General features: G+C 35.9%; 1 protein-coding gene across 4 annotated transcripts in view; it reads left to right on the top strand.

Annotated features, from left to right (window-relative positions):
• Nucleotides 1-25,712, top strand: part of LOC122402688 (solute carrier organic anion transporter family member 74D) — a 182,393-nt gene that overhangs the window by 86,196 nt on the left and 70,485 nt on the right. The window contains exon 1 of one of the 4 annotated variants that reach the window (XM_043405680.1): nt 6,207-6,791. The exons of 2 other annotated variants lie outside the window; for them this stretch is intronic. The gene's annotated coding sequence lies outside the window, so the exon portion shown is untranslated. Of the gene's footprint in view, nt 1-6,206; nt 6,792-24,639; nt 24,814-25,712 lie in introns of those variants that run through there. One more of the 4 variants, XM_043405679.1, reaches the window with a different exon arrangement.

Raw genomic sequence — 25,712 nt, 5'->3', positions numbered from 1 at the left:
CGATTTGAAATGTTTTTTTTCCGTCGAAAAATTTAGGCACCTTGGTCTGGGTTAGGTCTGGATTAGGTCTGGATTAGGTCTGGGTTAGGTCTGGGTTAGGTCTGGATTAGTTTTGGTCAGGTCTGGGTTAAGTCTGGATTAGGTTTGGGTCCGTTCTGGGTTAGGTCTGGAAAAAAAATTAGATTTTAGATAAGAAATTTTTTCTCGAAAATATGTAGGATTTCGGAGGTACGTGTATTTACCAAAAATGATTTTAATTGGCCCCTGCAATCGAAGATAATTTTTCCAGAACGGTTTGAAATTTTTTCATTTAATTGTTAATAACTTTTTAACGAGGCCTTGGTCAAGAAACTGATATTCTTCATTTTCGTCTTATTTTGGCCTCTAGAATCTCCTATTAAAATTTGTTCCCAGGATTGGCCAAACACCCTGTATAACATGACTTCAGAATATACTTTTCAAAAATAAATTAAAAATAATTTTTTAAATGCTTTTGCAATAAAATTAGACCCTTTATAATGTTTTAGAAATTTTTTTGAGACAGATCTTTCTCCTAATGCGAAGAATAAGGCACCATCGCATACGCAACGATATATCGTCGTTCGGCACTAAAAGGGTTAAGATTCAATTGTCACGGGGTTTGATGTAATCGAACGTAATGTTAGGATTCGATATTGCAATGGAGTCGGTCCGGAATCGGGAGCTTTGTCGTAGCTTCTCGAACCCTTTCTTCCTGTCTAGCCAGGCATTCATCGTCGCGTCGGTAAATCTCGAAATTATACATTGTTTTTCTTCCGAGAAAGGGGCGTTTCCTCGTGTTTCATGCGTGTTCACTCCCGGTGGCGCACACGCTTTCGAAACCGGTCTCTCTTGGTGAATGAGCAAAAAATGCCGCGCGCGGCGGTCTCAGTGCGGCCGTCTCTTAATCAGCTGATAATCCTGGCGGACACCGATTTCGCGTGCAGCGTGCATTTCGTCGCGGACGAGTCAATGATCGACCGTATTCGTGTACACCGTGTTTTTAACGCTCGCCTAAAACTCCACCGAACCTTTCGTGTCCTCCACCAACGCACCCCAACTTTAAACTATTTTATGTTTAATCGATAGCTCTTGTGGCCACGTGGATGTTGATTCTTCAAAATAGCACATTTCTAGTTTTATTTTATATGTTATACTATTAAAAAACATGAAATATCCACGGTTTTCCAGTATTTTCTATCACGAGTGTCTTTGATTGCTCTGAATTTGAACCAATAGTTTTTTTTAGCAATTTCATTTAGTTTTCGAAGACGTTTTGGTAAACTTTGCTGACAAAAAATTTTCTTTTGCAATATTTAAGCACTAGAAAATTTTAATAAATAATAACACATATGTTCTGACTGTATGAAGGAAATATGGCGGAGCACCATCGTGCACGAACAATAAGTTACTTCCCATCTACAGGGGGCAGAAGATGCAATAATTCTTGAAGCTTGTAAAAAGTCAAGATAAACAGTCCCATTTGGTCTAGTTGGTCCTAAAAGACTGTTTTCCATAAAACTCCTCTATACATTACCATTGTCGATTGTTTACACTTGTTATTTTATTCCTACCTCGATAAATAATGCAGGAGATTTGAAAATTATTCCAGTGTGTGGAAAATCATTTTGATAAACGAACAGGAGGCACGTTTGGTGAAAATATTGCTGGTCGATGAAGGAATTTATCGATGCATGGTGAGGTGCGTGGTCGGTATCGGTATTAAAAATAGCGAAAGAAGAGTGGCTGTCGAGGGCAGAAGAGAATGACCAAGAAAAGCGACACGATCCTAGCGAAGGAGGTGTCTCGCGGTGCGTGGACCAAAGGAAACGTGACTCCCATGCACTCTGTTATCTTCCGTGATCGTGATCATGGATGCACGCAGGCAGGGCTACGCCGGTTATTTATAACGCCTTTGAGACGGAACATGCTCGAGCACGCGGGGATTCTCTCCAGAGAACAGCCACCCTAGCTTCATAATGAATAAATAGTTAAATATCACCATATCGATACCATTTCTATCTTTATCAGGCTCGACTGGCTCGCTCAAACTGCACCAAAGGGTATAGCCGAATAAGGGGGTCAAATGTGACATACGATGGATCCATCGATAGAGCATCAAGAAAAAACGTTCTGTGCCAAATTTTAACCCTCTATCTTGTTTGAAAGGGTAGTTATTGAGAAAATTCGGATCAACGAATTTCTGCCTATTTCCCCTATTTAATCGAGTACAAAAATTATGAAAAAAATCTGGTGCATTGTGGTTATTGAGATACGCGTTTGAGAATTTTGTCCGATTTTTCGATTCCAAATCCTAGGTGTGAAAAAATAAAAACGCGAAAAAACACAGAAAAATACGGATTTCGTATTGAAGCTTTCGAGACACTAGATTTCTATAATTACTGTAAATGCGTATTGTCATTGGTTATCTCCCTGAATTTTTTCAGATTTTTTGGTAGGGTGCGCCGTAGTAGGAAAAATGAAAAACCGATTTTTTCGACGTTTTTCGCGTGAGAAAGCATCTTATACTTTGAATTTTTGTATTCTCTTTAATAGATAACTATATTGTATGGTTTTAAACATTTCTATGTTGAGCAGAACAGTGTATACAAGAAGAAAAGCAAAAATAAGTCAGGAAAAAAAAAGTGCTATGCGCGATATATTTATTTGAATTTTTTCTCGAAACTGTGTAGGATTTCGGGGGTATGTCTATTCACCAAAAATAATTGTAATTGACCCCCTTAGCTAGAAATAATTTTTTCAGAACGATTTGAAATTTTTTTTTCGTCGAAAAATTTAGATACCTACACCCTTGGTTGATTTTTCTTAAAAAATTGTTTTTCATTTTTAATAAATTTGTTTCACGCTCTACAGAAAAAAGGTCTAATACTTTTTTATAGGCACCGATGAGCTCTACTTTAGAAAAAATTTTCATTGAAATATGTTCACTATTGTTGGAGTTATGGCCGTTTGAAAATTGGACCATTTTTATGGGGTTTTTCTAACTTTACGGGATGAAGGAACAACTTTTTCACTATTGTTATAATGCCTACATATTCTTCACCAAAATACACGTTATTTGCCGCTTCAAACATTAAAATCCTTCAATACGTTCAGAAGTTGTGACATTTTAAAGGTCAGGATATAAAATAATAAAGATAGACACAAAACGAACAAAATATGAATTTATATAAAAGCAAAACTAAGGCCGTACCACAAACGTTCCGTTGGACATGAAAATATGTAATGCGACGGTCGCTCGTCGCAATTAAACATTCGAGACAAAAACAATTATTTGTAACTGGAACATTCTCAGCAGGCAATGAATGTACATGTATCCAGTGCTTGAGAAATAATCTCGTCCTTTTTCTTAACACCTTTACTCATTTATCCTCTTTATTACAACTTCTCTTTTCTTACTGGTGGTGGCGCTGCTAGCTGTGGGGTCGTGAGAGCGCTTGTGAGAGCGCGAGCCCTCGAGTGGCGAGCATGGGAAGCGACGCCACACTGGAATAAAGTTAGAAGCTAGGAAAAATGCCATGGTGGCGACGATCATCTCGATTAACATCGTAGAAAAATATTTTGAAAGAAATTTAAAGAAATATCTCTGTCGAACTTAAATTACTATACATTTTCACAAAATAAAATAAATATATTTAAATGTATATCATGTAACTCTTATATTATATTCTCTGGTTAACAGAGATTTGAAGCGTATGGAGATTTTCCATGTAATTACAACTATTATTTCATCAGACTTTTGCTTTTTGAAAATTGTTTATAGTTAAATATTTTAGTTTTGCATACTTTATTTTGCAATTTCATACTGAAAATTACGTGAAAAGAATTTAATTTACATTTAGCAAATTACCTCTTTGCAATGTTGGGCAAAATTAACTATACGCAAAATAACATTTCCACTTCTGATTTAATCGAAACTAAAATTGCTGTCACTAACTCAATTGTTTTTTCTGTGTTGCAGGTAAATTACGAAAATGTAACGTAGTCATATCCACAGCTAATTGCCAAAGAAATTTCTCATCACAGGTATTTATTGAAATCGTTACTAACAAAGTGAGGTGACAAATACGGCTAACGGTAATTAATTTCGAACGTGAGATTCAACAAAAAAGATAACAATGATAGATTTGCTTGTAGGTTCAGTTATCCTCTTCAAAAATATACATATAATATTAAAGGGGTAGATATTGAATAATTTTTGAAATATGAATAATTAAAGTTATAATCTATCGTTAAACTCGTTACCGATTGCATAAAAATTACAATTAAAATCACAAAATGGTATCGTTTAATCTTGACAAATATACATATAATATTAAAGGGGCAGATATTCAATAATTTCTTAAATATCAATGATCAAAGTTATAATCTATCGTTAAATTCGTTACCGATTGCATAAAAATTACAATTAAAATCACAAAATGATATCGTTTAATCTTGACAAATATACATATAATATTAAAGGGGCAGATATTCAATAATTTCTTAAATATCAATGATCAAAGTTATAATCTATCGTTAAACTCGTTACCGATTGCATAAAAATTACAATTAAAATCACAAAATGATATCGTTTAATCTTGACAAATATACATATAATATTAAAGGGGTAGATATTCAATAATTTCTTAAATATCAATGATCAAAGTTATAATCTATCGTTAAACTCGTTACCGATTGCATAAAAATTACAATTAAAATCACAAAATGGTATCGTTTAATCTTGACAAATATACATATAATATTAAAGGGGCAGATATTCAATAATTTCTTAAATATCAATGATCAAAGTTATAATCTATCGTTAAATTCGTTACCGATTGCATAAAAATTACAATTAAAATCAGAAAATGATATCGCGCGGTGATCGAACGATGTTTCTTCGTCATTTGTTATTCAAATGAAATTTCTAGGCTGGTTTGCATGCTCCATTTTCTATAATAATAATAATAGTTGAAGCACCGGTTTGTTTGATCTTCAGCTTTTAATCGGGGTTGTCGTAGAACGATATCGCGATATCTGGGACTTTATTTGTGGTACGATAAGTCTGAGACGCCATGGTAAAGTTTAAACGTTCCTCGAAGTGATCGTTCTCTATTTCTCGCCACCCTCTTTATCGCTTAATTATCATCGAACAATCCCAATCGAATTCTCGATACTTGAAAAGTAATAATTTTATTAAAGAATCAAGGAATCGTATACATATATTTAAAAGTTCCTTATAACTATTTTTAACAGCAGTTAAATATTCTATAATAAATATACATATACCCCTCCAGAGGAGTATACTTTTTTCTAAATTCTGAATTTCTTGCTTTTTTTTTATAGAATTTTTCCAACGATGCCACGTAATGTGATATTTTGTGTTTTAAATAGTTTTCCATACATTTGCATATTTGTATAAATTAGTTTTATTAATATATTTTGAGTAAATATTATAATAATTGAGATATTTATGAATGTTCTAAAATGTATAGAATTTCAGTCTTGAAAGCAACCATACTTTCGTCAAAGACACTTTGAGAAAAGTAACCGAATGTTTAAAGGCTGAACGTAACGGTGACTCAGTTTATTTTTCTGTTATTCTGATTCACATTTAGCAAAGGTCACGATGTGATTAAATTAATCGTTGGAATTTCAGTATCGAACTTCATTATACTATCGTGAGTTGTTTATGCGAACGGAATCGTCACGTGTCGAGGGCCTGAACTTCAGTTTTCCACAAAATTACTTTTTCCTTGTTGATATCGCTGAAACACACAATTCCTTGATAATTGAACGTTTATTTTCTCGCTAAAACATTGGAATAATTTTATAAATCCTAATTTATTGGATCCCTTTTGATCTTGAATGCACGAATGAATTTTAACGAACCACAAAAATGGGTACCTTTAATATTAAAACTAAAAGGAATGTAATATCTGCCATAATTTCTTTTCTATTTAAGACACTATGCCACTATGTTTTTTTATAAAATATGCATTTGAATTAATTTTTAATGGAATACTCGACGAATGAGTTGCTAGCATAAATACCCTAATTATTTTTAAATTATTTATCATTGATATGTTAGGTGTAATCGTAATCGAATTTGAACGAGTAAATTATTTTCACTGAATTTGTATTTAAATACTAAGAACAAATATGTATTTATTTAACATCTATTTAAACTTGTAGTATTTTATTTGAATAAAATAATATTAATTTGGGAAAAATTCAAATAATTAAACATAACGATCAGTCTATTTTAGGATTTCAGATCCCTTTAAAGAACATAAGCGCTCTCGAAGTCTGGTATCGCGCGATTCTGGGGGAAAAAGGTCTCGCGACCTCGATGGGATTTTAATTTCATTTCTTTTATCAATCGGGATCGAAAATAGGCGCGTAGTATCGAATGGGGAAGTGAAAGATGGCGGTGGGGAGACGGAATAAAAAAGAGATAGGAATGGAAAGGCGAAAAGAAGGAAATATGTGAAGGAAGAAAGCAGCGCGGTGGCGAGGGGAGGCAGGCGGACTGGATTCAGCCATTTTTGCGGCACGAATAATTATATCTTATCTGACTCGACCCGTGGCCTCGAGAACGCGATGCGTTTGCCTCGGCTTTTAAAGAAAAATGTGTAACCAACAACGGTTCGTGAGGATGAAGCTGCAGGACGTCGATGCACACTTCCCACCCAACTCCCAACGCGATGCAACTGCAGCTGCATCCTCGGTGCAACCGCCAAAGTCGACCGTCGAACAATTATTTTAAGGTTTATATTTACTTTACTTTTCTAGTTTGGAACAATTTCTTCAATATTGTTAAAATTTCTACATATTCCTCGTCAAAATACGCGTTGTTTGCCGCTTGAAACATTAAAATCGCCCGATCCGTTCAGAAGTTATGACGTTTTAAAGATACGCATGCAATTTTTTAGTCACATTTCTGATTAGAAATTATATTTTCGGTAAGGAATTTTTTTCTCGAATATGGTTAGGATTTCGAGGATATGTCTATTGATAAAAAATGCTTGTAATCGACCCCTGCAACTGAAAATATTTTTTCCAGGACGATTTGAAATTTTTTAATTTTGTCGACAAATTATTACACCTTCTTGAATTTTTTTTCTCGAAAATGGATAGTATTTCGGAGGTATGTCTAATGACCAAAAATAATTGTAATTGACCCCCACAACCGAAAATAATTTTTCCAGAATGATTTGAAACCTTTCATTTTCCCTGAAAAATTAAGGCACCTACTACCCTGTCGATTTTTCTTAAAAATTCGTTTTTCATTTTTAGAAATTTTATTTGACGCTCTACAGAAAAGTTGTCTAATACTTTTTTGTAGGCACCCGTGATCTCTACTTCAGAAAAAAGTTTCATCGAAATATATTCACTGTTGTAGGAATTATGGCTGTTTGAAAATTGGACCATTTTTATGGGGGTTTTCTATTTTTACGGGAATTATCAAACAACTTTTCGAATATTTTTGGAATTTCTACATATTCTCCACTAAAATACACGTTGTTTGCCGCTTGAAACATTAAAATCGCCCGATCCGTTCAGAAGTTATGACGTTTTAAAGATACGCATGCAATTTTTTAGTCACATTTCTGATTAGAAATTATATTTTCGGTAAGGAATTTTTTTCTCGAAAATGGTTAGGATTTCGAGGGTATGTCTATTGACCAAAATTGATTGTAATCAACCCCCGCAATCGAATATAATTTTTCCAGGACGATTTGAAATTTTTTTTTTCGTCGAATTTGGACACCTAATTAGATTTTCGGTAGGGAATTTTTTTCTCGAAAATGTATAGTATTTCGGAGGTATGTCTAATGACCAAAAATAATTGTAATTGACCCCCGCAATCGAATATAATTTTTCCAGAACGATTTGAAATTTTTTTTTTCGTCGAATTTAGGCACCTGATTAGATTTTCGGTAGGGAATTTTTTTCTCGAAAATGGATAGGATTTCGGAGGTATGTCTAATGACCAAAAATGCTTGTAATCCATCCCTGCAACTGAAAATATTTTTTCCAGAACGATTTGAAATTTTTTAATTTTGTCGAAAAATTTTACACCTTCTCGAATTTTGTTCTCGAAAATGGTTAGGATTTCGAGGGTATGTCTATTGACCAAAATTGATTGTAATCGAGCCCTGCAACCGACAATAATTTTTCCAAAACGATTTGAAATGTTTATTTTTTCGTTGAAAGATTTAGGCACCCACGATGAAAGTTTTTAGCATTATATGAACATTTACAAGTAGAATTTTAGTTTTCCTTTACTTGGAAGAGTATTTAACACTAGATTTACGGAAACCGTCAATTTGACGGGTGTCTGATTCCATATTTAAAATTGCAGAACGCGTAAATATTATTTTTTAACAACATATGTTGAATTTGATCGATGCACTGACATGAATACATATTCTAATTAAAAGAAAATTCGTATCGTATGGTAATCGTCAACATGAAAGGTATCAATAAATATACGTGCGATCAATGCCTGTAAATCTAGTGTTAAGGAAAGAAGTAAGAAATGAGGTTTGTAAATGTTGAAATCGCGGAGCATTCGAAGATGCGTGAAACTGTAAAGGCGGAGAGGAGACTTTGTAAGGACACGTAGAGACTGAAAAATCGATTCCTCCAAGGCTGCCGAGGGTCCTGCGTCGTTCCGTTAAGAGGATCGGATAGGCTTAAGCATTTACTGGATTTAATGTACGTGGGGTACCTAGATGGTCATTCAACGACGTTTAATAAATATGATCGCGTTTAAAGCTGTTGCATCGCTGAAATAACATTAACGTTCGAATAGACCATAATAACGTCGCGGTATAAATAAGCAGTTGCGGATCCAGACTTTTTCGAGCCCAAAGAAATACTTTGTGGAGTCCTTTTTATTTCAAAAATCTTTTCTCGAAGAAGAGAAAACATTGTCTATATCAAATGTAACAAAATTTAGATACACACGTATGTATGTAAACTTAGAAAATCAAACAGAGAAATACAGTGAGTTGCATTTTTCTCTTTATTTGAAAATTTCGTTAAATTTGTTTACTCGTGATTTGATCGCAAACAGACTGCAACACTTAACAACTGTTTGTATTAGTCGCTATTTGCTTGACATTTATTCTATTTTGATAAAACGATTTTTTTTTTCTCTATTTAACTCAGTCGTTTAGTGTGGATGTAGCAATGTATGCTTATAAATATAATAATCGTCCAGTGGCCATCGAGTTTTAACCGAAAGTCTGGGGTTGTTCATATAAATCAGACCATTTGTCAAAAATGCAAACAGTTTTTATTAGGTCTGGGTTAGGTCTGGGTTAGGTTAGGTCTGGGTTAGGTTAGGTCTGGGTTAGGTCTGGGTTAGGTCTGGCTTAGGTTAGGTCTGGCTTAGGTTAGGTCTGGGTTAGGTTAGGTCTGGCTTAGGTTAGGTCTGGGTTAGGTCTGGGTTAGGTCTGGGTTAGGTCTGGGTTAGGTTAGCTCTGGCTTAGGTTAGGTCTGGGTTAGGTTAGGTCTGGCTTAGGTTAGGTCTGGGTTAGGTCTGGGTCAGGTCTGGGTTAGGTCTGGGTTAGGTCTGCAGAGTATATGAATCTAAAAAGATCAACAACGAAATGTTGTAAAAGTTTCATTTTCTGCTAAATTATTATGAAACATTTTGTAGAATGTTTCCATATTCGTTCTTTGCATTTGCATCATTATTTATTTCTTTAAAATTTCTCTCTAAATTGGTAGACAGTATTTTATAAAACCAGTTTTTTTGCCCCTTAATGTTTAACAAAAGATTGTAATCAAAGCGAGCTTTTTTTATTATCGACCCCTGAGAGAGTAAAAAATTTTGTTTTTTTGTCAAAGGGAATGTTGATTAAGGGAAGGTCGTTGGAAGCGTTCGAAGGCAGCGATAGTTTCGTAACCTGTGAACCGTACGCTGTTGCACGTTGAATTGCAGAAAGTGTTGCACTCCCCCCCTTCCCCCCTCCTCGTTCTCTTCCCGCCCCTCGTTCGCCCCTCCCCGAATACTCTTAAACGTAATCGCTACTGTGCAATTGGTTCCAATTGCATTGCATGGTGCGCAGCGTTCTACGAACAGTGTTATGTGGACTCTGCTTGATGAAGTATGCCACTGACATTAAGGGGAGCTACGGAACTTGGACGTTATGTCAGAAGTAGTATTAAAACTACAATTTGTTTGCATCGTTCGAAACACATATGGTTAATCCTCTGACTCCGTTTCAACCCAAATCACAATTTTATTATTTCCAATTGAATTTTTCCATAAATTATTTATTTATTGCCGTTATCGATATTACAAAATTATTTATTGGTACATCTACCATTACTACTCGGTTGAAAGATCACGCTATATTTGAAGAAATAAAATATTTTTAATCTACCAACTGAATAGTTTGAATTTAATATTTCACATAATGGTCGACAATTTACGGTCCATTTGATTAAAAATCGATACTTGAGAACTTTGGAAGAAATATCTGTGGGAATTTGGGGATGCAAATGAACAAAACATGGCTTCCTCTGACGTAAAACACATTTTATTAGCACGAGACTCTGTTTCAGACAAAAGGCGCACGGTTGTGCAAAAGGTAAGTCGGAATAACTCTAGGTGGCGCAGAAACAGATGGCGCTTTATTTCTAACAATATCTTGCATAGGTCTGAATGGACCCGTTGCTCCAGTTGCACGTATGTAGGTGAAAGAATAATACAGAATTTTACTAAGAAGATGACTCGATTTAATTAGTATGGTGAGTCGCGAATCGATATTATATGGAAAGGGGTTTAAAGAATGATCTTCCGTGGAATCTCGGCGGAACGTGGTACGGTCGCATACGTCGTAAAATGCAGCATAGTCGTCGAAAGAATTTCTTCGGTGAACAGCCTCGCTTCCGAGATCGCCTTGAAAACGTAACGGCTCGAGGAGAACGAACGAAGGAAGGGGGGCGAGGGGTGGATTTCGCGATATTAAAAATAACGATAGAATCGCGCGCAAATGTTCGACCCAGTTCAACCGAGGAGATATCAATTTTAGTGGCCGGTATCGTCGAGATTAATATTAGACCGCGTTCCGAAAATAGATGAACGTTGCACGCTGCAATACTGTTGCTGCATTCGTTATCAGGGGACTTTTCACAATATTCACAATATTCACCCTTCTTTCTTTATTTCTGGTTTCGAAATAAACATGATTGTTCCTAAACGATCGTCTAAAAGCAATCTGGAGCTCGTCTCTATGGTGGATAGAATTAAACGTACACGTACAATCCAAGTTTCATCGCTCAAAATGATAAGAATTTCTATTTTATTCAAGATAGAACAAAATTATGTGTACAATATTCTAAACTAACTAAAATTGGTCTCCTTCATTTCTTGCAACAATCATATCAATAAAACTGTAAAACTTTTTCTTTTTTCATTTTTATCTGATGTAAGTAGTTTTCGAAAAAATCACTGACCAGCTATATAACGTGAGCACCCTCCTCTACATATGTTACCAGTGTAATTTCAGTGTTCTCACAAGGAACCATCGCGAACGGTCCGGCTTCGATTATGATGAAACTTTGTACACTTATAAAGCAGCCAAAAATAATCGACACGTATTTTTTTTTAGCTGCGGTAACTCGAGTTTAAGGGGTGAAACCACCCCTTGAAGTTTTGCCTCGAAACGGCTATCTCGAAAACGGAAAGACATACAAAAAAATTGTTAATGGGCGAGGTTGATGGTTTCTTATGTAGAATAACATGGTGTTAAAAAATTAAAAAAAATACAATTTGTTTATAACAAAAAAAAATTTATTAACTTAATTTTTCATTTTATTGAAATTTTCATAATGACAAAAAATGACGAGCATTTTATTCCAAATCCATTGGTATGCGATTTTTTAAAATTGCCTCTTACAGTTTTGCAGATTTTGATGATTTACATCTTGCGCGCACATCCATTATGGTAGTAGCCGTTCAAACTTTGATTTTAATGAAGCACTGTAGGCTTGCACTACTTCTAGAGGACAAAATCGGGAAAAATACAAGAATATCAATTTGTTGATTGAGCCTTCGTTAAAAAGTTATTAAAAAATTAAATTAAAAAATTTCAAATCCTCCAGGAAAAAATTATTTTCGGTTGCGGGGGCCAATTATAATCATTTTTGGTCAATACATATACCCACGAAATCCTACGCACTTTGGAGAAAAAAATTCCTAATCGAAAATGTAATTTATGGCCAGAAATGTTGTCCGAAAATTTCATGCGGATCTTTAAAATGTCATAACTTGTGAACGGATTGAAGGATTTTAATTTTCAAAAATGCAAACGACGCGTATTTTAATCAAAAATACGTAGAAATCGCAAAAATATGCAAAAAGTTGATCCTTGACCCCGCAAAATGAGAAAAACCCCATAAAAATGGTCCAATCTTCAAACAGCCACAATTCCTACAATAGTGAATATATTTCAATGAAACTTTTTTCTGAAGTAGAGCTCATAGGTACCTACAAAAAAGTATTGGCCAACTTTTTTGTAGGGCATCGAACAAAATTATTAATAATGAAAAACGAATTTTTAAGAAAAATCGACAGGGCGTAGTGCCTAAATTTTTCAGCGAAAAAAAAAAATTTCAAATCGTTCTAAAAAAATTATTTTCAGTTGCGGGAGTCAATTTCAATCATTTTTGGTCAATATATATACCCCCGAAATCCTACGCACTTTCGAGAAAAAAATTCCTAATCGAAAATGTAATTTATGGCCAGAAATGTTGTCCGAAAATTTCATGCGGATCTTTAAAATGTCATAACTTGTGAACGGATTGAAGGATTTTAATTTTCAAAAATGCAAACGACGCGTATTTTAATCAAAAATACGTAGAAATCGCAAAAATATGCAAAAAGTTGATCCTTGACCCCGAAAAATGAGAAAAACCCCATAAAAATGTTCCAATCTTCAAACAGCCATAATTCCTACAATAGTGAATATATTTCAATGAAACTTTTTTCCGAAGTAGAGCTCATAGGTACCTACAAAAAAGTATTGGGCAACTTTTTTGTAGGGCGTCAAACAAAATTATTAAAAATGAAAAACGAATTTTTAAGAAAAATCGACAGGGCGTAGGTGCCTAAATTTTTCAGCGAAAAAAAAAAATTTCAAATCGTTCTAAAAAAATTATTTTCAGTTGCGGGAGTCAATTTCAATCATTTTTGGTCAATATATATACCCCCGAAATCCAACGCACTTTTGAGAAAAAAATTCGAGAATGTGTGAAATTTTTCAACAAAATTAAAAAATTCCAAACCATTCTGAAAAAAATTATTTTCGGTTGCAGGGGTCGATTACAATCATTTTTGGTCATTATACATTCCCCCGAAATCTTGGGCATTTCGGAGAAAAAAATTCAGTACGGGCGGAACTTTAAACGTTAATAATTTCTTAACGAAGCCTCCATCAACAAATTGGTATTCTTGTATTTTTCCCGATTTTGTCCTCTAGAAGTAGTGCAAGCCTACAGTGTTTCATTAAAATCAAAGTTAGAACGGCTACTACCATAATGAATGTGCGCGCAAGATGTAAATCATCAAAATCTGCAAAACTGTAGGAGGCAATTTTAAAAAATCGCATACCAATGGATTTGGAATAAAATGCTCGTCATTTTTTGTCATTATGAAAATTTCAATAAAATGAAAAATTAAGTTAATAAATTTTTTTTTGTTATAAACAAATTGTATTTTTTTTAATTTTTTAACACCATGTTATTGTACATAAGAAACCATCAACCTCGCCCATTAACAATTTTTTTGTATGTCTTTCCGTTTTCGAGATAGCCGTTTCGAGCCAAAACTTCAAGGGATGGTTTCACCCCTTAAACTCGAGTTACCGCAGCTAAAAAAAAATACGTGTCGATTATTTTTGGCTGCTTTATAAGTGTACAAAGTTTCATCAAAATCGAAGCCGGACCGTTCGCGATGGTTCCTTGTAAGGGTGGTACAGATATGGTCCCAAAGTACGGTGCTTAACGAGTTTACAATACGGCAATTTTCTTTGTACCACAAGGTGCTTGCCAAACAGCTAATTAAGTAATTTAAAATAACATTAATTAAACGAGGAGTATGCTAATAACTGTTGGAATTCCCACCATGCGTCGTCTAGTGACAAAATTAGGCTCTTGTAAAATAAAAAATTGAACAGTGAATAATATTTGTCCTATCTCGTACCGTTTGGACGGCGTTGTTCGATAAAATGGGCGCAAGACACCCTGCATTTTCCAAATATGTACTCGTTGGACGTATTCAGCCCCGTTTCACGGAAGATCGCGGCCATTGGTGCACGGCGCGGAGAAAAGAGACTGTAAAGAGGCGACACGGTGTCGTTAAAATGAAGAAGAGCTCCTCGTTGGTTCGTTTACGAGGACCGTTAAGGAACCAGAGATAAGAGAAAGAGTGTTCGTAGCTAGGATTTGTTGCTCCCGAGCGTCTTTCGACGCAGCGTGAGGCCGTTTAATTCTCATTCACGGGCACGGACAAACTTGCACCGTGGGCTAGTGATCTGTCACGGTGATCTAGCGAACCAGGTGTTTCACAGTCACGCGTTTCTCCTCTTAACGAGCGTCCTCGGGATGCACCTTCTGTTATTTTTCGAGTCGTACAACACACCGCAAAAATCACTGCTCGAATTCGGATCGAACCGTATCGATCTCCTATTCCACTCATCCTACGGATACATTTTTTCCCTTATACACTACATATTCAACACGGTTTCTAAATTTATAATACTTGTAAACTTTTCAACGTCACAACTACCGACAATAAAACGTTAATTAATAAACTACGGTAAATTTTCAAAAATCGATTCGAGTAAATTTCTCACAATTTTTATTAGAAATTAGGAATGGATCGTTTTGGTCACTTGGGTAGTTTTATTGGTAATAATGTCGAAAATATCCCTAAACAGAGAAAACTGGTGTGACAGTGAACGTCGTGTAGGGTGTTTCAAAAGAATGGGAGAAGAAATGAAAAAGTTGTCGAGGCTTCGTGAAACGCCGTGAAACGGTATCAAACGATTCCAAAGAGATGAATTTTCTTTTCGATTTCTTTAGTTTCTCCGTAATACGAAGCGTTCTGCTTTGATAATCGGAGGTGAAATTTAGCGAGTGTTGATGGAACCGTTGGAAATTGTTGGAAACCACGAAGCCGGGAGAACGCGTGGACATCGATACGTCTAGTCCCCCTGTTTGTAGGGAACGAAGTCAGTGATACACTTTTCCACTTTCTCCGCGACCGAGATTACACGAAGCCTTGGATAGAATACCGCGAGATAAAACTCACCTTCGTTCTGGTCTTGTGCATGGTGCTCAATTCCTACCGGCTGTTCCCCTTTATCTATTCCCCCGTAGAATCCTTACACTTACACTCAACCTATCAATCTGATATACACTGAGTGTATCATGTCATATTTTGTTCGTTTATTATTTTATATCCTGACCTCATCAACAAATGTGAATCAGTGATAAAAAATGTTTTTCAAAATTTTGCTCGTGCAACCCCCTCAAATTGTTTCATTTTGCGAAAGAATACTTTCTACGAAAAATTAAATTGATCGAGTAACTGGAAGAGGTGCCACAATGGCTCTCTTTGCGCAAAAAAATGGAATGTTGCTATAAATAAGCTGACAAACCTTTTCCTCGTAAAGGAAATACTTGGATTCGATCAACACCAGCGAACCAACGAAACAACAAACTTTACGCAATTTTATTTACCAAACAAAACAATTTTCTTTCCAAGTTGGAATTCGTTGATAAAGTTTTTTCAACCTGTATACAATCTTCATAACAGTGATCTTGATAACATATTCCAAGGTAATCGAAATTGACGAGGAATCGCTAAAATAAATAATTACCTTATCTAGTAATTATTATAGATATTTTCGAGCAGATTCAAGACTTTGGTCAACTTTGGAAATTTGTTAATATTTTCATAATAAATATAAATAAATAATTTGTTGTTAATGAGATTTGTTCCAGAGATTTCTAAGAATATGTATGCATGTTTTTGTAATAAACAAAGTTCCGCAAAGTTTTTGTTCAAATCGAACAAAAAGTGTACGAATACTTTTTACACTCACTGTAGATAATAATTACGAAACAACGGTTGATCCAACAACACCTTAAACGGAAGGTTAGCAAACGTTGAATCGTTAAACAAATTTCAGGTGTAAAAAATGCCATCCCTAGAAATTGTAAATGGAAATGGAAAATGGAGATTTGTAAAATGTTTGATACAGTAATAAGAGATGAGCGAGCAACGGCGACGTAAAAAACGTAAGAGATTTCGGATCTCCGACTTCCTCTTCCTCTTTTAAAATCGGAACACGAGGGTTTTAACATAAAATTACGTCATCTTTGTGCAAATTGCGTTACACGTCTGGTGAAAATGAACACGGTAATAAAACGGATACACATGTTCGCGTAGAAGCAAAACGGAGTCGTCGACCGGACGTCTTCGCGTACGAAATGTTTGTTCTGGCGTCGTCATCGTCGCCAACCAGCCAATACACCTTTTTCGATCCAGCCAAATCAGTTTCCGTTTCCTTTTCAATCTTCTCTTTTATTAAGAATATTTTTATACCATTTGTTCTCTAGTAAATTCCTATTTCCTATCTGTTGCGACGCAATAGAGTCACACTGATACCCGAATCGAAACTTGCAATTCAATGCCCATGTTTCTTAACGTCCGAAACAAGAATCAATTTTCCAGTTGCTCAGCTCTCCAAAGAAATTTATTTCTCTAAACAAGTCCATTCGATTAGTTCTGTTGTTCATAAAATTCCAACTGACGCTATTCCTACACTTGCTCGTGAATGTTTATAATCGCTTCTTTTCGACCAAACGCATCATTTTACTATTATTATTTCAGCGTAAATTTCATTAAATTTAACTGTAATTGTAGAGATTACATTAGAGATTATTTTCATTCTTTTAAATTTCTATTCATTGTAGGAAACTTTACAGAGTCGAAAATAGTCTCGTGTAGCTTCTGCTCTGCGTTGTATCCAGAAGTTTAGACATCCAGAAGAATGTCAGTTGTCGAATTATTTATCTTCTTCGAGAAAGAAGACAGCAACGTGTCAAGCAATTCCCAAGTATTTGTAAAATAAATAGAATTTTTCTCGTTCACCAGAGTCGAACAATAAATAGCTGGCTCTGGACCCTTATTTAACAAATGTTAAGAGCGGAGAAGAGAGCGAGGGAGCGATATAATGTATAGCTGCGTGGTGGAAAGATTCTTTGGGAAAGATTCGTTTCCGAGACACTCTATTAAATTGTCCTCGTAAATTGGGACGTCCAGAGAGCAATCGAGGGCGGTTCTCTTCATCGTGGAACGCGATCGATCGTGTTCCCCGTATTGCATGAGAACCACTGCGTGTTCCCATTTCTCCTTTCAGCGGTCGGTCGCTCGATCCGCGGTTGTATAACAGCAATGAAAGTACTCCGACAGGCAACGGGCAACGTCACGTCTCTGTCCACGCTAACTACCTTGATAGTCGTTGTGGCTGCCAGCATGATCGCCCCGCGATCTTAGTGTCTAAACGAGCGCGTATCGCGCCGCTGGCCGCACCGTGCTCCACATTCTGGGCCCCATGGACCTCCATGGATCGCCATTTCTCAGTTCGTTTAACCCCTTAACCCCGGGCAATACCAGTTAATTCGACGTTTGAAAATGCCTCTATATCTAGCGTGCAAGTCGACTTGACTCGTCAAGGAACTTTAAACAGTCCACGCGACCCAACATAACTTCACTTTACGTATCTATCCAATCCTTTTTTTAATTAATATTTTAATGTTCCTTTATCGTCTCAACTAATAATTCGACGGTAGGGAAGAACAGGGTAAATAAAACTGGTAATTTCATAACGTAATGTTGCGATTTTTCTCCAATACTTGCTGGTACCGGTTTCAAGCCTCCTTCAAACCGTTTTCAAACAAAGTATAGGCCCACGGTTTAACTTTAACGAGCGAATACAGTGATCCCTCGTTAAATTAAGTGTTATCTGTGCTAGGCAAAAGTGAAAAACACTGAGAGTCCTGTCTGTGGACAGTTGTGTCTTCCTATTACATATACTGTTTATATCGCGATCGAAAAGACTTTTAAAGTTGGTCTGTTCACGATGTAAACATCACTTGTTCGCGAGACCAACGAAATTTCGTGCTATTTTTCTGTATGACTTTGTCAAGCTAAAAAAGGGACCGAAATAAAATACAACGGAGACTGTAGAGTTAAGAACGCGTTGATAAATAGGATTAATCTGTGGCGACAGTTTCTGTCTGAGATAGAAGCTCGGCTCAACTGGCTCATGCGTGTAAATATTGACGAGCGAGAAATATGGTGCCGTATTCGATTTTATTAGTCGTAAAGTCTTTGTTAACACGTGTAGTTCTCGATCGCGCTTTCGTAAGCTTTTTCAACATTTTTATTCCCGTGGCGTTAAACAATTTGTCGAATTTGTTGTTTAAAAATATATATAGCAGCTGACACGTTACACGATGGAGGAAAATAACAAAAATTATGGCATCAATTATACTATGATATGTTTTTAATAAATTTTCATCATTGATTCAGGGAACGTGTAATACAATGAAAATAATGTAAAAAGGTAACAAAGAAATGTTTACTCATTGAACAAATGCTGCTTTAGAATGTAATGAAGTGTGTTGAATGATATTTTAGTTATTTTATTAAACAATAACAATAATAAAATAATACAACAATAATAATAACAATACAGTAATTACAATTACAGAATTGTAGGATTTCGGGGGTATGTGTATTCACCAAAAATTATTGTAATTGACCCCCGCAACCGAAAATAATTTTTCCAAAATGATTGACCAAACCCAGACCTAACCCAGACCTGACCCAAACCTAATCCAGACCTGACCCAAACCTGACCCAAACCTAATCCAGACCTAACCCAGACCTAACCCAGACCTAACCCAGACCTAACCCAGACCTAATCCAGACCTGACCCAGACTTAATTCAGACTTATTCCAGACCTAACCCAGACCTAACCCAGACCTGACCCAAACGTAATCCAGACCTAACCCAGACCTGACCCAAACCTAATCCAGACCTAACCCAGACCTAACCCAGACTTGACCCAAACCTAATCCAGACCTAACCCAGACCTGACCCAAAAAAAAAGGTTTGGGTCAGGTCTGTGTTAGGTCTGGATTAGGTCTGGGTTAGGTCTGGATTAGGTTTGGGTCAGGTCTGGGTTAGGTCTGGGTTAGGTCTGGATTAGTTTTGGGTCAGGTCTGGGTTAGGTCTGGGTTAGGTTTGGGTCAGGTCTGGGTTAGGTCTGGATTAGTTTTGGGTCAGGTCTGGGTTAGGTCTGGGTTAGGTTTGGGTCAGGTCTGGGTTAGGTCTGGATTAGGTTTGGGTCAGGTCTGGGTTAGGTCTGGATTAGTTTTGGGTCAGGTCTGGGTAAGGTCTGGATTAGGTTTGGGTCAGGTCTGGGTTAGGTCTGGAAGAAAAATTAGATTTTCGGTAAGAAATTTTTTCTAGAAAGTGGGTAGGATTTCGAGGGTATGTCTAATGACCAAAAATTATTGTAATTGACCCCCGCAATCGAAAATAATTTTTCCAAAACGATTTGAAATTTTTATTTTCCGTCGAAAAATTTCACACCTTCTCGAATTTTTTTCTAGAATGTGGGTAGGATTTCGAGGGTATGTCTGTTCACCAAAAATTATTGTAATTGACCCCCGCGACCGAAGGTTATTTTTTTTAGACCGATTTGAAATTTTTGAATTTAATTGTTAATAACTTTTTAATAAAACGTCCATCAAGAAATTGGTATTCTTGATTTTCGTCTTATTTTGGCGTCTAGAATAGCTCAATACAATTTTTCGGAGGGGTAGCCGAACACCCTGTAGAAAGGGTTAAGAATTTGTTTGATGACTTGTCGCGACACCATTTCACGGGATGAACGCGATCGATGTCGCAGAATGGTGTTTTATCTTATCGGTGGAATCAGTTCGGAGGTGTAAAAACGTCGGACTTGTTTGAAGTGCGTATATGTGTTGGTTCGTTATCGCGACGATTATTTTTCGGCCAGAAATAGCATCGCGAAAGTGCATTGTACGATACCGGGAGCATCTGGCGAACGAATCGGTGCTCGCGATTAGGGTAAAAATTTGTCTGTTGGATAAATTTCGATATCAACGTTCATCGAGTTCGACGTTGCCCAGATTTCATCCGAGTTATGAAAGTTAACGATCGATCGAACAGCCCGGCGGGAAAACTGGCTCGAAACGTAATTCCGATGAATAACTAACACCGTAATTGTATAAAATCCCGAGAAATGAACGTTTCAACGGGCAAATGCATCTACATATTTCAAATAAGTTACGATTGCACCAGAATGGGGACAGCTCTGTTTCAAACTGTAATTTCACCATGTTCCTCGGATTTAAACTTATCTTTAAAATAAAAATGGCAGATTTATTGGATAGAAAAAAATCTAAACTATTATAATTTTTCCTAAATATTCTGTTAAATTTATCACTTGTAATATTATTTCGCCGTGAACTTTTCTAAAGAAATGTCAGCTACTTCACTATAAACACGTCCCTTGGTTTTCTTCCCATTGTCACTAAATTTCAATGTTATAAAAATGATTAAAAAATCCTTCCTGTTTTTCATTTCATGTCTTTGTTGTTATAGTATAACTAGCATGCCCCGTCTCGGCTTCGCCCGACCTTGTGCAAAAACAATTTATGATCAGACGATTGTCCTGACATACATATCCGCGATAATGCAATTCTCTCGCGAGAAAGCGCTCGAGAAGCTTCGCCACCTGGCGGTAACATCGCAGTACTGCTACGAGTGAGGTATCGCGCGGGCCAAATACATTTTATATAGGGAAAAGACACCATCATAAAAGTGCGCGTATAACGCATATTCGTAGAAATTTTTCGATGTTTTTTTTTTATAAACCATCAGTGAAAGTAGACCTTTCCAACGCATGTACTCGTTTGAAAATCGGTTGAGTGGTTCTCGAGTTATAAAATCACGAACATAGGACAACTTATTTTTATATATATAGATACAATTTTTGAATCGTGAAATTATTTATAATTGGAATGGTATGCACACCTGTTTGAATTCCTTTTCAGATGTTTCGTACGACGAGCGAGACGTCAGGCTGATCGAGAGGCGTCGCGACGCGTCGCGTCGCGTCGATACTTGACAAGCTCGAAAAGTAAATCTCGAACGGTCCTCTTTCGAATTTCACAATCCGTCTGTTGACCACCACGCCAGATTAAACTTGGACGCTTTTATCGAATCCACGGTTATTTTTATTTCGGCCATGCCGTCGTCGGACGATAAATAATTAGATGTTCCGTGTCGTAATAGCGCAACGATCCGATTTGCCTTTACTAATTTTGCAACTATTGCCATTTACGACAATAAATATCAAAAGTTCGATATTCGTCGGTCTTTAGGCATCAAAGTACAGCAAACGCAAATAACCACCATTTTTTAATCACAGTAACATCGAAATTTCTTAATAAGTTTATTTCTTTTAATAGTATCGATCGATTGCATGTTCCGATTCTTGGAAAATTCTTAAAAAGGTACCAAAAGTTAATAGTTGTAATATATTCAGACCAATATTATAAGTTCACTTCATTTTTGTCTCGTTTTCTGTGACAAATTACAACTATTGTTTTTATATCTATATATATAAAAATAAGTTGTCCTATGTTCGTGATTTTATAACTCGAGAACCACTCAACCGATTTACAAACGAGTACATGCGTTGGAAAGGTCTACTTTCACTGATGGTTTATAAAAAAAAAACCATCGAAAAATTTCTACGAATATGCGTTATACGCGCACTTTTATGATGGTGTGTTTTCCCTATATAAAATGTATTAAAGAGAGAGCCGATTTTTATGTTCGCGCAAAACTCAAGACCTATTGATCCGATCTTCCTCAAATTTTGACACGTTATTCCTGCATACTCTAGGACGGACATAGGCTATGTAGCGTGTCTCAGAAGCGCGTTATTAACATGTAATTTATATGCAAAGATTTCATGTGTACGGCTGTTTGGCAGACCACGTGACCCCTGTATACGACAGTCTACTTGCGCGCGCATGCGCATATTCGACCCGCGCGATACCTCGCCCGTAGCAGTACTGCGATGTTACCGCCAGGTGGCGAAGCTTCTCGAGCACTTTCTCGCAAGAGAATTGCATTATCGCGGTTATATATGTCAGGACGATCGTCTGGTCATAAATTGCTCTTGCACAAGGTCGGGCAAAGCCGAGACGGGGCATGCTAGTTACTATATAAAAATATACGAAAGATAAGGCTATGAAAAAGTTTCTAGCAATATTTACATAAAGAATGCTTCATTATGATTAATTAGTAGAGAAATTCTCGTAAATAATATTCCAAATTGTTCGCTAGATATAAATCCTATGGAAAATGTATGGGGAATACTCGTTACACGAATTTATCGACATAATAAAAAATATTTTACAGTCAAGAAATTGATCGAGGCTTGATAGAAAATTTTGTAAGCGATCCAAAATCGAGAATTTTCCAACCAATTCACCGTCATGGATCAGCTACTGATTATTCAGAACAATTTTCATTCTAATTAGTTTTATTAGTATTTATAACTGAATTTATGGTTTCAGTAATTTATGGTTCATTGTTTACGTAAATATTGGATGGTCCCATTGCTTTATCTTTCTTTGTATACTTACGTAATTCTGCAGAAGTTTTATTAAGTGAAACTATTATTAAGGGAATCGAACGCTTTTGTCGATCGGAAGAAACTTTCGCGCGGATTTTGAACCGAAATGGAAACTTTGTTACCGCCCAGTGGGAAGATAAGGCACGGTTCTCTGATGCAAAGTAGTATCGATTCTTGTTTTCCACTTCGATGATTGATCTAAAAAAATTCAGGGAGATAACCAATGACAATACGCATTTACAGTAATTATAGAAATCTAGTGTCTCGAAAGCTTCAATACGAAATCCGTATTTTTCTGTGTTTTTTTGCGTTTTCAATTTTTCACACCTAGGATTTGGAATCGAAAAATCGGACAAAATTCAGGGAGATTACCAATGACAATACGCATTTACAGTAATTATATAAATCTAGTGTCTCGAAAGCTTCAATACGAAATCCGTATTTTTCTGTGTTTTTTTGCGTTTTCAATTTTTCACACCTAGGATTTGGAATCGAAAAATCGGACAAAATTCTCAAACGCGTATCTCAATAACCACAATGCACCAGATTTTTTTCATAATTTTTGTACTCGATTAAATAGATTACATTTACATTTTGGCGAATCAATGCCAGATTGTTAACACTCTTCTTCTTTAAAATTAAATGGCTTCCCTTCGTTGCTTGGAATTAAAAGGGTATTAAAAAGAATTCTTTACCAATTTTTACTTAATGATTTTTCGTGTTAAAAGTGGAAGAGTGAACTCTGAATTTCATACTGTTCCATTTTCATGGGAACAGATACTAATAGAATTATACGAAGCTGCTCTAATTCGAACGTCGATTATGCAGATATCAATGATTACGAGGTCAGTTCGATTAATTTTAATAATTTGATTATGATAAAAAATTGAAACTCGTCTTAATAAAGGAAAAGAATGGAAGAAAATTCGATAAGTATAGGAAGGATAATATCGTTGGTACGATAGCTACGGAAATAACTAGAGTCTGTTATGAAACCGCGTAAGTTCGCCGCAGGCCGAAGATAATTTCACGAGTTTACGGTTTTCGAAGTGCAGTAAAAGGCGATGTGTGTATCGCGTATACATATTAGTACACATCGCGATTAAGGCCATGGTCAAAGTAGCCTGCCGGCACGCTTCTAAACGCAGACAATTTAAATGCTCGCTTTTCATCTAGCCATTATTACTTATCGAAGTCGCTTCGAAAACTCCTCAACCATTTACAACCAGCATTGTTTCAATAACTATTGCTCCCATCGAACGAACTCGTTTCAAACGTTTCCTCCAGATCGGTCGAAAAATCGAACAAAATAATACTTCATCAGATTTTCCAATCGATTTATTTAAATACCATTACAATCTAAATAAACTACGTATTTAAAATTTAATTATTTCCAATGTGAAATTTTATATTTTACATTCCTGTTATATTATGATTACAGTTTTCTTTAAATACCCTACTTAAATACACCCTAAAAATTTCTTTAAAAATTGAAAAGAAGAAATCAAAATATTTTTCTATCTCAAATAATTGACAAGTTTAAAATTGTTTTTCGGTATAGAATTTTTTTCTTTATATATGCTTATAGTTTTTCGAGATTTTCTATATTTTTTGTTTGAAGTAGATTACATCCTCGGATATAATTAACTACAATTTAATAAAAGATGATAAAAAATTGATGAAAATAATATTTTTCTATAGTTTTCGAGTTGAGAGTTGATTGTAAAAGCCTGGTACAATAGAACTTTTAATCCTTTAGGAAAGAAACTAAAAAGAAAAGTATACTGTTGCACGAAACAGCCAGGTTAATGGATATAATGAACCCCCATAGGTCGCACGAGGCTTTCGTTCCGTCGAAGGTTTGGGGTTCTCCGAAATTTCGTGAGACGAGAGCGGATTGGAGAGGAGAGGCGAGTTTACGTATGCGAAATACGTCTCCTCGTAGCCGATGGCGGGAGAGTTGCCATACGAAGGTCTCCTTGACGACGTTTTCGACTGCCTTTCGAATTTTCGGTAACGTAACAAAGATAAACAACCGTTTATTCGTTATTCCTCGAATAGAAACGAACATTTCAATTATAGAAATAAGAAGAAATAAAAATTTAACTGTTTAATGGGAGCATAAAAAGTGCTAGGGGTCACTTCTCATTAGATCAATCACCCCTAATTATTCATAGACTTTTAGCCTTGATTTTTAATTAGAATCGAGATTCTATTGTACAACAAATTTTTTTTTATCATTCATTGATGTTTACTATGAGAATTTGATCGAGTATTAAGATTATACAGTAGTCTACCCATTAGTTATTCTTTTTTAACGCAGAAAATAATAATGAGTTTTAATAGTTTTTATAATTCAAAGAACATTGGTTACAAAATTATATGACACCCTTTATACAACTATAAAGAACCATAAACCTTATAGAAGCATTGGTATCGAGAAGATTTATAACGTAAATTAATGATTTTTCAAGGCCTCGAGAAGCGTTGCTATAATCAATTATTTCTTCGTTCGGTGTTAACATTCCTAGGCCACGGTGAATGGTATTGGAATGTAGGAATATTAAAGACGATTCTTGGAACTTTCGATCGAAACCTCAACAGCATTTCGATGTTCTTGGAGCAAATTTTGATTATCGAACTTGACCTTTAGTTTCGATTTTCCCCATTAGTTCCTTTTCTCCACGACTCTCTCGTGATTCCAACTTTTTTCGAGCTTTCTCTTCTACCTGTTCCTGTTCCTGTTCCCCTTTTTCCCACTCGTTCCGCTGTTTTGCGTCGTTTTTTTCCTTATCTCAGAGCTACATACGGTCCTTGTTCTTCTTTGGTATAGAAATTGGTCGTCTCGAACTGTAACCGTTTCCGTCTTTCTTCGCCCGCCCGGACACGCTTCGTCTTTGTTTCGCCAGAGA

The sequence above is a fragment of the Colletes gigas genome, unplaced genomic scaffold, assembly GCF_013123115.1.
Source record: "Colletes gigas isolate AHSC1104 unplaced genomic scaffold, ASM1312311v1 Colletes_gigas_Sc00038, whole genome shotgun sequence".
In the NCBI taxonomy this organism is placed as follows: domain Eukaryota; kingdom Metazoa; phylum Arthropoda; class Insecta; order Hymenoptera; family Colletidae; genus Colletes; species Colletes gigas.
Note: the sequence above shows the minus strand (reverse complement) of the source record. Positions and strands in the feature narration are given on the sequence as shown.